General features: G+C 39.4%; 1 protein-coding gene across 1 annotated transcript in view; it reads left to right on the top strand.

The window, feature by feature from the left end:
* The first annotated feature begins 856 nt into the window (after nucleotides 1-856).
* ache (acetylcholinesterase (Yt blood group)) overlaps nucleotides 857-16260 on the top strand; it is a 42169-nt gene continuing 26765 nt past the window's right edge. The window contains exon 1 of the mRNA XM_070993058.1: nucleotides 857-1109. The gene's annotated coding sequence lies outside the window, so the exon portion shown is untranslated. The remainder of the gene's footprint in view (nucleotides 1110-16260) is intronic.

Genomic DNA, 16260 nt, shown 5'->3' with positions numbered 1-16260 from the left:
GGCCAGCAAACAAGTAATTAAAGGAAGTGAAGGGATCATCCACATCTAATTCACTGACTGGGACCTCCGTGCAGAAGCATTAATGTCACTTTTTCATGTGACACCAACTCCCGACAACCACTAAGTGGTGAAACAAAAAAAGGGGTGGGGTTATGAATGGGTCGTGTAATGGTAATATGATACAGGAAGAAAATCAGTTCTTGCAAAAGAAAAGATTATCTAAATTCACATTGAGCTGGCCAGTGTGCCAGACTGTCAGTGACCTGTGTTTGCTGGCAGTAAAAACAGAGCCAATACCTACTCTGTGCATACATAATAATTGTAATATTCATTTAAATTAATCAATAAAAGTCTGTGAGACATTTTGACATTTTTTGAGATATCTATGGTGGTATTGGTTATACTGAAGCACTGCAACATTTTTGCATGGCAGGAAGATCTCTCCACAGTCTCTTTTTCTATTTATCAGACTGACTTAAGAGCTTGATTGACTGATTGAAATTCTATGCTGCTTTGTGCTCTGTGTTGTATTGTTTTATCAGTTCATTGTGCCTTTGACCTAGAGCCTACAGTGCCTTTTACCACTTAGTGTTTGTTGTCAGTAGTCAGTATTTGTAGTTAAGATGCCTTAGCAACCTTATTCATTTATAGCGACTAACATGGTGACACAATGCAGTGCTTTCCTTCTCTTTTCTACATAAACACTCTTTTCATCATCAGTACAATAGAGGCAGAATCCTGGCTTGGGGAAATTTGGCACAGCCATTTCCATACAGTTTGACGAGGGAATTGAACACCTGTGTTCTCGCGAGAGCAACTGCCTGTACTATGTTTACAAGCACTATTTATTAGCGGCAGTCTCCCCCTACTGTCACTGCTTTACGGTCCGGGAGAGCGAATATTAAGAAAATCGGCTGCTGCTGGGAGGAGGCATTCCCGACATTTTCGTCTGAAGGTCTGACGGAGACACCTCTCCTGGGGAGACAATTTCATTCGCACACGATACCACTCTCGTGTCGTTGTTTGCTGTCCAAGCATAGCGAGGAAAGGAAGAAATAAGCAAGGAAATCGTCGGCTGCGGTTTGCTCCACTGGGGTAACGTTCACCAGGTAAGACATAAACAGTGGTACAGTCCCTTTACTGGCAGCTATTTAAGAGCTGATATAAAATTTCCATTTTCATTACATGATAAAAATCGATGTCCTGTGCACGTCAGCAGTTGGTCTCTATATGCTTTCAGCCATTCTTTACACCTAGAGTTGCAAACCCATATAGCGCGTGCAGTTTTAAGGCAATTTATCTGCAGTCTGCATGACTGATGTAATGTCCTTTAATATTTGCTACATCAACGGTAGCCATGGTTACTTGCCATTTCCCCGGCTCCATAGAACCAGTGGCAGGTCAGATTGTGTCACTTCATGTGCTGTTCTGTACCATGGTTAAAGCGTCACGCCAAATTCCATTAAATATATTATCAATTTAAGGTTCCCTTACTCATCTCCAAATCTACATAGCTCGCGGAATAGGGGTAGATAACAGCTCTGAATCGACAGGAGTAGTGTGTCTCTGTCGGCATAAATATAACTCCCTGAAAAATGATTAGCTTTAGTGAAATAATATTTTAGCTCGATGACGCTGCTCTCTGCACTGCCCACAAGCTTCTGAAGTGAACGTCTAGCAAAAGTGCAGTTAGTTACACACGTTCGCGTTAGTATATGTTTTTCCCGCAACAAAACACCAAATTGTCAAAATGACTAATTTAATTGTGCGGCGTAGTGTTTTTTTTTTTTTTTTTTTTCCCTGTTTTGTCTGAGGTGGGTGATTGAACACGGCAGGATAGGTGTTAAATTATAGCTGGAGATAACTGTGGGAATCGATGTGTGAAGCGCCTCGCTGGCGAGACGCATGTGACTGTGTGTTGATGGTGTCTCCTTTCCTTACTCATGTTCACTGTCTCTATGTCTCTCTTACACATACACATACATGTAGTGTTGTATGTGCTAATGTTTTGCTCTGCGCCGGCCTTTCCTATAAAGAAAATCAACATGGTGTTGATGGTTAAACGCTGTAACCTCAGCCGCTTATACCACTGAGGCCGTTCCAATACGGTTCTAACAATATTATGTATTTATGGGCGGTCTGTTGTACCATACTGTAGATTGTGACAATTGTCTCATTACAATAGCTTTATTCTCTCAAGTCGTATATTCTGTTTAATCTCTCATACACTGAAATAGCTGTGTGTGTGATGGCAGATCAGATCTCCACCTGTGCTACATATTGCATAACAGTCAGTGCTTTCAGGGATGCTGCCTGCTGGCTGAAGTCAGTGGATAGGTGAAGCTGAAGAGAAGCTAATTGATGATGATATTTGTGTGTGTGTGTGTGTGTGTGTGTGTGTGTGTGTGTGTGTGTGTGTGTGGTTAAAACCAACAAATCCTTGATTCCTCCCTCTGTGCTGCAGCAGCTAACTGCAGCCTGAATTATTTGCTTCTGTAGTTATAACAGTTAGCAGTTGGCAGCCGGCAATGTACATTCCTTAGATGGATTACAGTGGAGTGACTGCCAAGGTGGTATCAGTGCTGCAGGTTTTACTCATTAAATAAAAGTTGCATTTGCTTGCAGTTTCTGTACAGTGCATAAATCTGTAAATGATATCTGACTGCATTTTTTTTTTCATCTCTGGGAAGTAGTTGTACTTTGGTTCGGAAAAACACTGGTTAGCTAGTTTGACAAGCTTAGAGGATTAAAGGATGGAGCTGAAGTGATATATTTTTCTTATTGTCAACAAGTCCCACAAAAAGACCGAAACCAACAGAGTGTTATTCCATCTCTTAATACTTGACTTCCCTTCTAAACACACGCACGCACGCACGCACGCACGCACGCACGCACGCACGCACGCACGCACACACACACAAACACACACTTTTCCTAAAACATCTGACCGCTCTAGTTTTTAGCAAACATTACTAAAGCAGGAGCAGATAGTACATTTGTTGCGGACTATTTTCAGCTGCAGATGAATCCACATTTCATTTGTAGGTATTTCTGGCAGCACGACTGTGTTTGAATCTGAGATTGAGTCGAAATAAACTACAATGAGTGTGTTCATGGTAATGAATGACTATGTCACCCAATGTAACAGTGAGGCTCATTGATATGTTTTTAATAGTCTGTGCTAAAGGTCTTCATGGTTACACTCTATAAGAATATGTTCACAATTTTTCAAGTCTGTCTTTAACAGTAGTCAAGTGTTCATTGAAGATTAACACAGGTTTTGCTTGCTGTAACCATCCTCCCTTTCATACTGGGCTTCAAAAGCGCTCTCAACAATACTCTTTCTGTCCAAGTGAGAGTGGACACAATCCACAGTTTGTGTTTCAGTATTTCAGTGTTTAGCCTCAGTGGAAGGATAGTTGGAATTCTGTTCTAAAAAGACAAGTTAAAGCCTTGACCAGGGTCCTCAGTCAGGCTACTATAAGCTCTAATTACGTGGTGCGTCATCATCAGCAGAGGGGTTTTTAAGGCAGATGGAGATTGAAAAAAGTAGAAGGTATTGCGACTCTTTGTACCGCAGCTGCTTTTATTGGTAGAGCACCAAGCTGCTGCCAGTGTTACCATTCTCTCTGTTTTGCATCAGCTCAGGTCCTTGCCTTTTTCTGAAAATGTATTCATTACGGATTAAGATTAGTTGACAGTAATAATAATAATGAAAAATATCACTAGATTTATGTTATGGTAATGCGCAAATGTGGCAACAGCTAACCCTCTTCTTTTAATATTTTTATGATTAATTTAATCTGAACTTGTTTACAAAAACTTTAAATTATTGACAGTCCAGGAGGAAAGCTTATCCTAGTTCAGTAACCCTAGTTTTCTTAACACTCTTTACCCTCCTCAGTACATTTTCTCATTAATTGTCTTTCATCATTTACTCTATCTGAGCTGATGTATTGCATCCTTCTGCCTTCTTCCTTCTTTTGTTGGTTTTTATATATACAAAATTTGCTGTTAAAAGGCTATTAAACAATAATGCTGGCTCTCTGTTCTGTTTCTTGTCAACAAATATCTATGCATAGCTATACCAACAATCAATGTATCCTTCTAGCCTGAAGCCTTATAGTATCTCATTCCTGTGTGCCATACAGTTCTATTCTCACACACATCAGGAGCTACACTGTTGCACTCGGTGACATCCCACATAGCCTGCACCACCCTGCCCCAAATATCTACCAGAGCTCAAAGTATGTCCATTTGCTTTAGGTTAGCATTTAAAAAACAAAACAAAACACTTTGAGCCTTTTAGTGCCACAGGGTAGGTAAGGCAGAAAGTGTTGGTTGACAGACCAAAATGTTGTTGTTTTTTTCTTTACATGGAAGATGTTCAGAATAAGAAAAAATACATATATTAGGCATATAGAAAAATTCTTACATGCTATAATTTACATTTCATGAATAAAATAATTTTAATGTAGTCGAGAGAAATGAGACAGAAATGTTTCCACTTTTTTTATTCTTATTTATTTTTTATTTATTTTATTGAAATGGAAGTTGCAATAGTATAAGATTTTCATGGTATGATAACTATCTCAGAAACTATACAGTATTATACAATTATTATTATGTTATAAAGACCCTTAAAGGAATTAAAAACAGATGTGTTTTTGTTTGAACAAAGGCTTTATCATATTTTCAATTCAACTAATTTCAATTTTATTTGTATCGCACCAAATCACAACAGAAGTTGTCTGAAGTTGTATGTAGAGCTGGTACAGACCAAACTCTTCATCTACAGAGACCCTTATGAGCAAGCACTTGGAGACAGCGGTGAGGAAAAGCTTTCTTTTAACAGGCAGAAACCTCAAGCAGGACCAGGCTCTGGGTGGGCTGTCATCTGCCTCGACCAGTTCGGTTAGAGAGAGAGAGACAGCGACAGACAGAAATGGAATCACAGTAACAGTGACAGCTCTAATAATAGACTCTTAACTATATGTAGTATGTATAGCATAGTATATACAAATGTGATATATTTATGTATGTGATATATACACACACGAACACACACACACACACACACACACACACACACACACACACACACACACGTATTGGGAACAGACATAATAGTAGTAGCAGTTGCAGTGGATGTCAGGCGGGGTGATGGCAGGAGACGTAGCTATAATTTTCACGTATGTCCTGATGGGCATGAAACTTTATATCTACATTTGAATTTTGATAAGCATCAATTTTCATACTACAGTATATTGTGAAACTGGTACGCCACAGCAACCCTTGAATGGAATTGGTTAAATATGCCACTTTAAAACTACTTAAAAATACTTTAAATACGTGAATTTGAAGATGTAGGACACTTACTGTAAATAGTAAATAGGATGCATTTTGAGGAGCTGGTGGATATCGGTAGTACATTGAAAACATTAGTGACTTAAAATAATGCAATCTGTACTGTCATTGTTTTTGCTAATGAGACTAATGAATTAAACAAAGGTGATTCAGCTAGAAGTGTTCCAAAAAGCTAGCTACTGTAGCTAGTAAGCTGTTCTGGTCAGTCAGAAGCTCCCAGAACTTCTCTGACTTGTCTCTGCTGTTCTGTGTGCCTCCCCCTCTCATTTTATGCACCATTTTACACTGTTTCCTTCACTAAAAATTCATTGAAGGGGGAAACTATAGCTGTCCTTGCTAATGGTCAAGTAGCAAACTCATTACCTAGTCAGATTTGGTCAGTTGCTAATTGGACAATAATTTAACACAGTTTATTAAGAGGACATATTTGTACAATCTACCCCTGCTTCATAACTGTCTGCAAATTTCTTTTGTGGAATAGTTTTTATTATAAGGAAAGGGGTTAAATAATGACGAAGCTACATTAAACAAAACTGGCACATACAGATACTTCGCAAAACGTCACAGACATGCCTCATTTTTTAGGGATCATAATGGCCAGACATTGCTTATCCACACATCACAGGTAGTGTTAGGCTAAGTGTTTCCTGTAAATAATCAACCTGTTAATAGTCAACGCTGCTGTAGTGTGTGATTGTGCTTCTGCAGCCTTACACTCAAGCCACCTCACATCATTTAACATCATTAATACTCACTGACAGTGAATATTCAAGTATGTTATGTGCATTAAATTGCAGAATGAACGCTTAGGTTATACAGTTGTGCCAACTTTATTATTCTGCATAATTTAAATGACAGAAGCTATGTTCCTTCTCCCAACATCTGCCATTTCCATTTAGGTTTTGTAATTCCATATTTCATAAAAACATGAATTATGTTCTTTCATAATTGATATTTATTGTTATCAAAAAGGAATTTACACTGCTACCAACTGAAGAATTACTGTCGAGAGACTCACACATTCTTCAGCAGTGGGTGGGTTGGTTCCTGTCAGAATGCAGCATCTTTAAGACACAAGTCTTGAACACCAATGTGGCTTTAAGAACTTTAAGATCACGGCTGCTCGTTGTTAGTATATGGAGTGGTGAGACTTTTAAAAGTGCATTTCAATTCAGAATATTTTATGTGAAAGGGCAGTTCTCTTCCCACGCAGGGGACACAAGTGTTGTGTCATGGCATGATGCTGGGGGCAGAACAAATGTAAAACAAGCTGACAAGCACACAGCCAAGACATAATATGGAGTTGTAAAATTGTTGATATTGTCAGCATACAGCAAGCAATGGTACACATGTGTAACATTGTCAGTGATAACAATGCAACGTAACATATATTGTATAGTATAAGATTAGGGAAGGCCAGGATGGAACATTGCATGAAACTGTGTAGTCCAGTCTGATGAGAAGATGGTTGCACATTAAATTGCCACTACGAGACTTAGTTTCAGGTCATCACTTAACATAGTAATTGGCAGATATTTAGTAGTTGGATGAACAAGTTAAAACAAATAAAGAATAAGTGTTTTATAATAATAATTAAAATAATATTATAGAATAATTAGTGCTGTCAATCGATTAAAATATTTAATCGCGATTAATCGCACAAATGTCATAGTTAACTCCCGATTAATCGCAAATTATTTGCACATTTTTATCTATTCTAAATGTCCCATTAATTATCATTTTAATACTGTTATGAACATGGAAAAGAGTATAGGCTTGCTTTGTGCAAATGTTTTTTATTGAAAACAACAACGTGTAGTGTTATATTTCACACTAACATTCTCATTTTGAGCAGTCATTCACATTTGAATGAATCAAATCTCACACATTTTAACACTGTCAATAAACAGATGATAAAAAAATAAATGCTTGGTTACAAAAAAGCCCCTTCAACAACCCTTTCTAAGGGATCAAAACAGGGTGATACAAGATAAAGTTACAAAGTGCACATCATTGTAAACTAGGATTCAGCCTATAGTGCAGTTAAACCATGGCTTAAACTTTCCTTTCTTAAGTTTCCTCTGAACATACAAGCAGTCAGACTATGATGCTCTTCTATTTATTCACCAGAGGCTTATCAACGCAGCCTTTTATTTCTCTCCAGAAAGAATGAACATTACTTGGCTATGACTGCAGTAAGCTTGTTTTTAGTTGCGGTATCCATATGCCTCTGTCCAAACTTTGGTCTTGTCAGTCGACCCATCGGGCAACAACCATTTCGGCATTTCGCGCTTGACATGCGCCTACACTTTCACAGCTAGCGAGCAGGTGAGACCAAAACATGCGTGGGGCGTGCCTATTGTTTTGTTTCCGGTTTACAATCGGATCCTGTAGTTTTTGTAACGTTACTAGCAGTGGCCACAGCTTATAAAAAACTACAAATTCACTAGGTCACAAAGAACGTTAATCGCGCAATAAAAAAATGACGCTGTTATATTTCTGACAGCACTAAGAATAATAAATATAAAAACTTATTTATCTTATTTATTTACTTATCACCAAATGAAGTAACACGATGGTGATTGAGCAAATATTCAGTTATTTGCAGTGTTTTGAACCCCTGGAAAAAATGGCTGCCAATGCAAACCGAACATTTCCTACTGCTGCAGCTTCACATTAAAAGCATTTAACTGGTGAAACATGTGTTGACTTTTATTATGAAGTAGTCACAGAAAATGTAATATTTAATTAACCGCTATCATCTATCACAAATGTGTCTACAAAAGAAAACAACGACCATTTCTGGCAGTTTTGACAGCAGATCAGTTCAAAACATTTCAGGGAGTGACAGAAAAAGAAGGAGCAGCCACAGTGAGCTGTTAGCTGAAGAGCTGCAGGCAACCGGCTGCAATCCTCCAAAAAGAGGTTAGAGCTGATGTGTGGCAGCATTTCGGTTTTCTAGTTTTAAGAACTGGCGAATAGGAAACAAATGCAAAACAACTTGCAAATACTGCAGGATGACTGTCAACTCCATTACTGGAAACACGTCAAACCTGAGAAGCCATTTGGCACATCGCCACTCAGAAAAGCTCAAATCACAGCAATAACATACTGTACTGTGAGGAAAAAGCTTCAGCAGGCCAAAGGAGCCTGAAAGAAGCATTTCAAGCCCTACTTCCCCATAACAGTCCAACAGCTGAAAGAATAACACGATGCATCACTGAATATATAGCCAAAGACTAAAGGCTGTTTTCTGTGGTTTACAACAATAGATTTCAGAGGTTAGTAAACAGCTGAGGTGGCTGAGGCATCTCTATCGGATGCCCCCTGAAAGCCTCCGTAGGGAGGTGTTCCAGGCATGTCCCACCGGGAGGAGGCCCTGAGGAAGACCCAGGACACGCTGGAGTGACTGTATCGCTCGGCTGGCCTGGGAACGCCTCAGGATCCCCCTGGAAGAGCTAGGGGAAGTGTCCGGGGAGAGGGAAGTTTGGGCAGACGGAATCCTGCCTGTCCATTCCTGAGTTTCTCATCTACTGCCTCTGTAAGGTGTTGTACAATGATTTTTGCCATGATTTTGCTTGGTATTGATAGGAGTGTAATTCCACACCAGTTGTTACAATCTCACAAATTGCCCCTCTTTGGTATCTTTATGATAATTCCTTCCAACCAGTCATCAGGTATTTCACTTGTCACCGGACCTGAACCAAATCGAGATGGTTTGGGGTGAGCTGGATCGCAGAGTGAAGGCAAAGGGGCCAACAAGTGCTAAACACCTCTGGGAACTCCTTCAAGACTGTTGGAAAACCATTTCAGGTGACTACCTCTTGAAGCTCATCGAGAGAATGCCAAGAGTGTGCAAAGCATTAATAAGAGCAAAGGGTGGCTATTTTGAAGAAACTAGAATATAAAACATGTTTTCAGTTATTTCACCTTTTTTACAATGTAAATAGTCATGAAAATAAATATAATATAAATATATTGAATGATATATATGCGCAATAGAATAAATGCATTAAAAGTAAAATGATAAATAATAAATAAATAAATAAATCCTGACAGTTTTGAAAAAAGGAATAAAATCATGTCGTAATGACATTCAGTCTCATCCAACCCGTTAAAAGTAAGTGCTTAAAAGATATAATTAAAAAGTGCACACAGCAATTCTGGTAAAAAGATAGAATATATGGTATATAATATATAATGTTAAAAATGCATGCATAAAATCCATATATACGATATACGTTGGTAAAAACGCATGATGAATGGTTGAGAGACTGGATCTTATCCATTGAAATAAGTTGAGTTATTAAATATATTAGTCCATAATATATAAAAATTATAAAATAAATAAACGTAAAAATTAAAAGATAAGGGTAGCAGGGTACCATTAGCCCTAGAACAGAAAATGCAGGATATCCCTAAATATTTATTTAACAGATCAGGTGGAAACACAAGGGTTCTGTCAAGCAACCTGAAAATGTTGCCCCTATCTCGCTTGATATTCAGAAGGGTACGATTAATCCCCTGAAACTACATGAAAACAGGACACTGAACACAAGCTCTGTCCTCAGTCCAGTGCCCCAACTCTAAGTATAACATTTATGCAGTATAGTACTCTCAATAACCCAAAATAGGATTCTATAGTAAACTGTTGAGTGTTTACTATCCGGGTAACATTGCTCTCATATTCTGGTCTATTCTTGTCTATCCCATTTCTGAGCCCAACTCAGTGTATTCCTATCACTGCATGTTTGTGTGTGTACACGCATGTGCATGTGTGTGTGTGTTTGTTTATGTCCTGTAATAACAGTGTTGTGTGAAACCTTAGAGGGCCAAACTTGAAAATGGAAAATTCCAGTGATTCCCCTGCTGCCAATCTGTCAGTTACGATGTTTTAGTGGTACTAGGTACTATGTCAGACTTTGTGTTAGAGCAGCTTTTGACTGTTACAATTAGTACATGATCTATATTAAATTGCATGGTAATGAGGGAGGGAGAGAGATGTATTTATATATTATTTATTATAGATATGAAAAAACTCTTTCTTCTTGACTATTTATAACAGCTTTCAAATGAAACAATGTTCTATTAGGCAAGGCAGAGATATAGGAGGACAGTATGTTACAAGCCAAACTTTCACAACGCAATGCAGATTCCCTAAAGTGATACATATACATACATATATATATATCTAATCTAATCACCTACATCTGCATCCTTGAAACAGCTTTGACACTGTGATTAACAGGAATGGGAAGGAGCTATTAAAATTCTGCAAAAGCCTCAGTCTGTACATTGTTAATGGTTAGGTAAGAGGGGACTCTTTTGGAAGGTTCACTTATTGTTGAACCCTTGGCAACAGCACTGTAGATAATATGATCACAGACATGGACCCTTCTCTTTCAGCGCATTCACAGTCACACCCTAAACCCCTGCATTGAACCACAACCAGATCAATCTCTTTCTCAAACAGACCAACACCAAGAAGCAAGCAATAGTGAGGAGATTAAATTATTACTAGAGGAGTTTATTTCCCCTAGCCTGCAACTACTGAAGGCATATGTAAGGCTGTTCAAAATATGATGAGAATTATAAATAACTTTATTGGCCAAGTATATGTGCACGTATAAGGAATTTGACTCTGGTTTAAACATTGCACTCAATGTACTTGCATAGAAGAAAAGATTTACAGCTCAACAGGGACAAAAAAAATACAAAACAAAATCCTGAACAATAAGTTAGTCTTAAAGTAATTCTTATCTCTTAAAGTTACTCTTAAAGATATATAAATGATATATTTAAGAGAACAGCAAGTAAAGATACATTGAAACTACTTACAAACAAAAGAAAAATGAAATCATTCAATCCAATTCTGAGTGTGGGATATTTTCCTGAGAGTTGGAATGATAGTCTAATTACACCTATATTTAAAGTGGTGACAAATTTGACCATCAGAAATACAGCAGAATATATGCCACTCACTTTATGGACGAGGTACTCTGCAGCATTATCATCATTAACTACAACTCAGATTGGATTCATAACAAACCATCGCACATCTGACCATATCTTCACCCATATCACCCTTATTAATTAATTAATGCACATGTGCACCAAAATAAAAATCTAATGTATTCATGTTTTGCAGATTTCAAAAAAGGCATTTGATTGTATTTGGCATGAAGGGCACTTTTATCAATTATTATAGAGTGGCATCTGGGTAAAAACCTCAAACAGTGGATTCCAATTAAAATTTCAAACAAAAGAAACAGTTACTTCAGACATCACCATGGGGTGAAACAGGGCTGTAATATGAGCCCAATCCTTTTCAACATATATGGCGTCATCAACCACGTTTTCAGTGGATAGCCGTTATCACCTAGCAGCCACCCATCCAGAGGGGTGTCCCCCTGAAAGTCTGTAGGGATGCTAGAATTCGCCAGGATGAACGAGTCATGTGCCGGCCTGGGGAAAGTGGTGTGCATTCGGTCAGGTTGAGTGACCATTACGCGTGCTGAACGCGCTTTCGATGTGGTCAGATGAGATACGGATCAAAATATATAAATTTAGGTCTGACTGTATGTGCTGACTCAGATAGTTGCATTGAATTGCGGCTGTTGCTAATAATTGATCGCAGTGAAATGCCAGACACTGTGGAAACCTGACTGTGAGGTATTGGTGACATGAGCGTACGACTCCACCGGTTTAAGAAAATCCACTTGCGCCACTGGCGCAGAGTTGACCAGGTCTGAGGTGGTGAGCTTTCAGCGCACTTTTACGCCGCCGGCGCAGACCGAAATGGTCGAAAATTCCAATGCTCATTATGCCGACAGCTCCCCCCTACTGTGCCACAACGCCCATCCTGGAGCACCTCTGTACGCCTCGGTTCACCAAAATACCAAGTGGGCTGTGCGCCTGCCTGCGCCGCTCGAAAATACCACTGCGCCTGTGGCGGAGTCGAAAATAGAGCCCATAGTCTCATATTTTACTATACTGTGCGAAATACACAGAATTGAGAGTTTTCTTTGAAAAAATCCACAATATGTATCCTGAGTTTGCCCATATCCCTGATCCTCAGTAACTGCCCCATCTATGTGGGGAGAAAAGTCAGTTTGCAGTTTTAGCTGCTTGTCTGCAATATAGAAAGACAAGCTCTATAGTAAATGTTTCTGAATTATTATGTCTGTAAAAGACTGTGTTTAAGGTGCATTTGTTATCTTCAGTTATCAGTGAAATGAGCTCTCCAAGGGGTGCCAGTCCATACATTTAGTCTTTTATCAACAGTTTGTACATACTTTTGCCTTGCGTGACTTTTAAGCTGTTTTTAATTATTTTAATCATTCACCAGAGCATTGTATAAATCAGGAAAAAGTGTCAGTGCAATTGTCTGTGAAGAATCTCATTTATCCTGGTCATGGTACTTCAAAGTGCTTTCCAAAGGCAACTGGACCTGCTTGCGGTTCTAGAAAACATTTTGCCTCTCATCCAAGAGGCTTTTCAGTTCTAACTGCCTGGTGGGAAGTCCCAGGCATGGACCATAGCTCTGCTGATCTATCATGTGAGTCGTTAGGGTCACACGAGTCATGGTGTTGATGGGTCAGTGGGGTTTAACGGGTGAGAACCATCATGTGAGTCATTCAGGTCCCAGTGCAGACGGTCTCAGACAAAATCTGCCAAAACTGCCGTATCCTGGCCAGTAAACATTCTTGGGGGTCCACACATGCCAGATAATGTTATCATGGAAGACATAAAGTTATTGGTCACTAATGTGTGGCCTTCGGTGTGTACGATTTAGGCAGATCTATGGGTGAAATATGGCTGAAGGAATATAATATTTGTGACTGTGTTAGTGTATAGTCACGTGAAAATAAGAATTGTTGTGTTTTCATCAACTTGAAATGAGCTCTTTATATGTACACAGAACGCAGGTCCTCTTCCAGGCAGTCTGCCATATTCCACTGCCATGTTTCTACAGTAGCCCAGAACAGACAAACCGACTCTAGAGAGCACCTTAAATCACTGCTGATCTTTAGCACACTCTCAATGTCACCACAGAAGACCTGGACCTTGGCTATGAGTGCAAAGCTGAACCCAAAGGCATCTTGCATCTACCACAAATAAGGGTGTACAACTGGTGTTAAGCGATCAAAAGCCTTTTCTTGATGTATGGAAATCAGACCAAGTTCACAGCCCAATGAACTGGAGAAGTCCAAAATATTGGGATTCAATTCAAGATACCTTTATTAGTCCCACAAGGGGAAATTCCAACCACAAGGGGAAATTCCAAAATTTAGAGTATTGTCGTCAGATATCAGCCTGCTGCGTACAAAAGAGGTCTGGTCAGTGTGAATTACCTGCTTCATAACTTTTCTTAGCCTCATGTTGAAAGTTTGTAGTCTACTGGCCGCCAGTTCTTAATCTCTTGTAGATCCCATTTCTTGTGAGAAGGATGAGCTGCAGCTCAAAGGTAACTGTCATTTATTAAGACTGTTTCTGAGAATAATCAACAAATCCTTGTCAGCCACAAGCCAGAAAACCTTGTACAAGTCTACAGGAAGGCCAAAGAAAACTGGAGCCTTGCCACTGTCTAGGCTCTGCTGCGCCACATGCAGATCATCAGTGGAGAACTGTGCGTCCAACCAACCACCTAACCATCTATATCAGGCATGTCAAACCTGTTCCACAAAGGGCCATGTGGCTGTAGGTTTTTCCTCCAACCGATCAAGAGCACGCAGTCTTACCAATCAGCTGTCTGAAGACTGAGATCAGCTGATGAAATGAGTCAAGTCTGGTGTGCTACTGCTTGTTTGGAAAGAAACCTTCAGCCACTCAGCCCTTTGTGGAATAGGTTTGACATATGTGCTCTGTATGGTTCTGGAGGATTTCTGTCTAGAGTTGTATTTGCAGTACAGTTAAAGTGGCCACCCTAGAACTTGTACCCTTCATCACTACAGCTGTTAACAACAGCATTTAAAGGGTTGAAAAATAAAACCCACCATTGTGCCTGTGGTTTGAGCATATACAGTACATTAATAAATGTAATTTTTACATTTTCCAACAGCTTGTATTTTCAACAAAGGACCCTCAATCATTTCTTCAATGACACAAGTAAAAGTAAAAAATGTAGTAAACAAGACCACCAACTCTTATTAATGAAGTGTATCTTCTTCTTCTTCTTCTTGTAGAGGAGTAACCACTGTCTCTCCTCTTCTGGCTGAGGAAAACCTCCCCATCCCATTCCCACCTCCATGTACAAAGCGAAAAGAGAAGCTCATGACATCCTTCCTTGCGAAATTAATGTTTAAAGAGCCAAGCTTTATGCCACACGTTTATCATACAACTCCATGTAAACGAGGGAGCAACACAGAAAAACTAGGAAAAAACTTCAGTGCCCTTTGCTATTTGAAACCTTTTCAGTAACGGTTGGTTGCCCAGTGCATTGTGTGTTTTTCATGAAAAGGCTAACTTGGTCAAGGAACAGCTTTAAATCCACCTCATGCCTTTTGTGTCTTGCAGTAAAGACCACATTCTGTTGAATGAGTAAACACTTCCCACATCCACCTGCATGTTTCCAGTTAGATCACACTCACTTTTTTGCATGTTTATTTAACTGTAATCTGACTGACAGAGAGAATCAGTTGATTGTTTGATTTGTTTTCTGGATTTTGTCCTGTGATTGACACTCTGGAAACTTCATAATCATAACTTCCTCATCACACAACACTGACTTCACCACTCTAGTGATTTTCCTTTACCTCAGTTTGTGTTTTTTGCTCACCTTGGTGGAAACAAATGCCCCTCATCCAAAACACTTCATTGTTTCTGAGGTCATATGTACAGTATAATCAAATCAACTGTAACTTCAGCTCCTCATTGCTCTTTTTAAGAACCATGAAAACTTCTTTCTTAAAAGACATGACATGTTTTAGACAAGGAGGTTTACAACTCATGGGGATTGTATTTATTGGAGACAGTAACTGTCAGTGTCTCACCAACACCTTCTCCAAAAACAATTTTTGCAGTCTCACCTACAGCTACACTACACGCAACCCAACGGCTGGAGAACGTTTGATGGCATGTCGGCCCTAACTGTAAGGGTTATCAAATTGGGAAAAGTTTTAAGCCTACTCCTGAAGCCTAAAATATGGAGAGGGTGCCTGTCTCCCTAACTGAAACTGGGAGCTGGTTCAACAGAAGTAGAGCTTTATGGCTGAAGGCTTTGGCTTCCATTCTACCTTGTGAGACTCGAGGAACCCCACGTCGGTCTGGCCTCTGGGAGTGCAGTGTTCTGCTGGTGTAAGAAGGAACTTTCAGATCTTCAAGATATAATGGTTTTGTAATGTCATTAAATGCTTTGTAGATGAGGTGAGTGATTTTAAATTTCTTTCTGGATGTTAAAGAGGGCCAGTGCAGAGAAGCTAATATGATAGAAATATGATCTCTTTACCTAGTTCTTGTCAGTACATGTCCACTGATACTGATTTTTACACTGATACTGACTGCTCTGCCCAGTGTTTTATCCTGAGAGATACATGACTTGCACCGACCCCCGGTGAAACCAATCCTCCTGTGAACTTCATACACAAATTCCTTAGTCTAATTTGAGAAGTGACACACTTTCTCCCACCCAGTCCCAGGCCCCTCCACTGTCTCCCTCTGCCCTCTCTTATTTCCTTAGCCATTGGAGGTCCTCTTCCTATTTCCTCTCTATCTGTTTTGTATCCATCTACTCCTCTTTTCCTCATCTTTTCTCAGGGATCACCTGCAATAGTTGTCACAAGTTGAAGTTTGGCTGTTCCTATTGTAGATTGGTGCACTTAAAGGAATTGTTCAACATCTTGGCAAACCCTTATTTGCTCTCTTTCCAAGACACTAGTGAATTAATATCAATTT

Source organism: Chaetodon trifascialis, chromosome 23 (genome assembly GCF_039877785.1).
Source record: "Chaetodon trifascialis isolate fChaTrf1 chromosome 23, fChaTrf1.hap1, whole genome shotgun sequence".
NCBI classification, from domain to species: Eukaryota; Metazoa; Chordata; class Actinopteri; order Chaetodontiformes; family Chaetodontidae; genus Chaetodon; species Chaetodon trifascialis.
The sequence above is the reverse complement of the archived record's forward strand: the minus strand, read 5'-3'. Positions and strand labels throughout refer to the sequence as shown.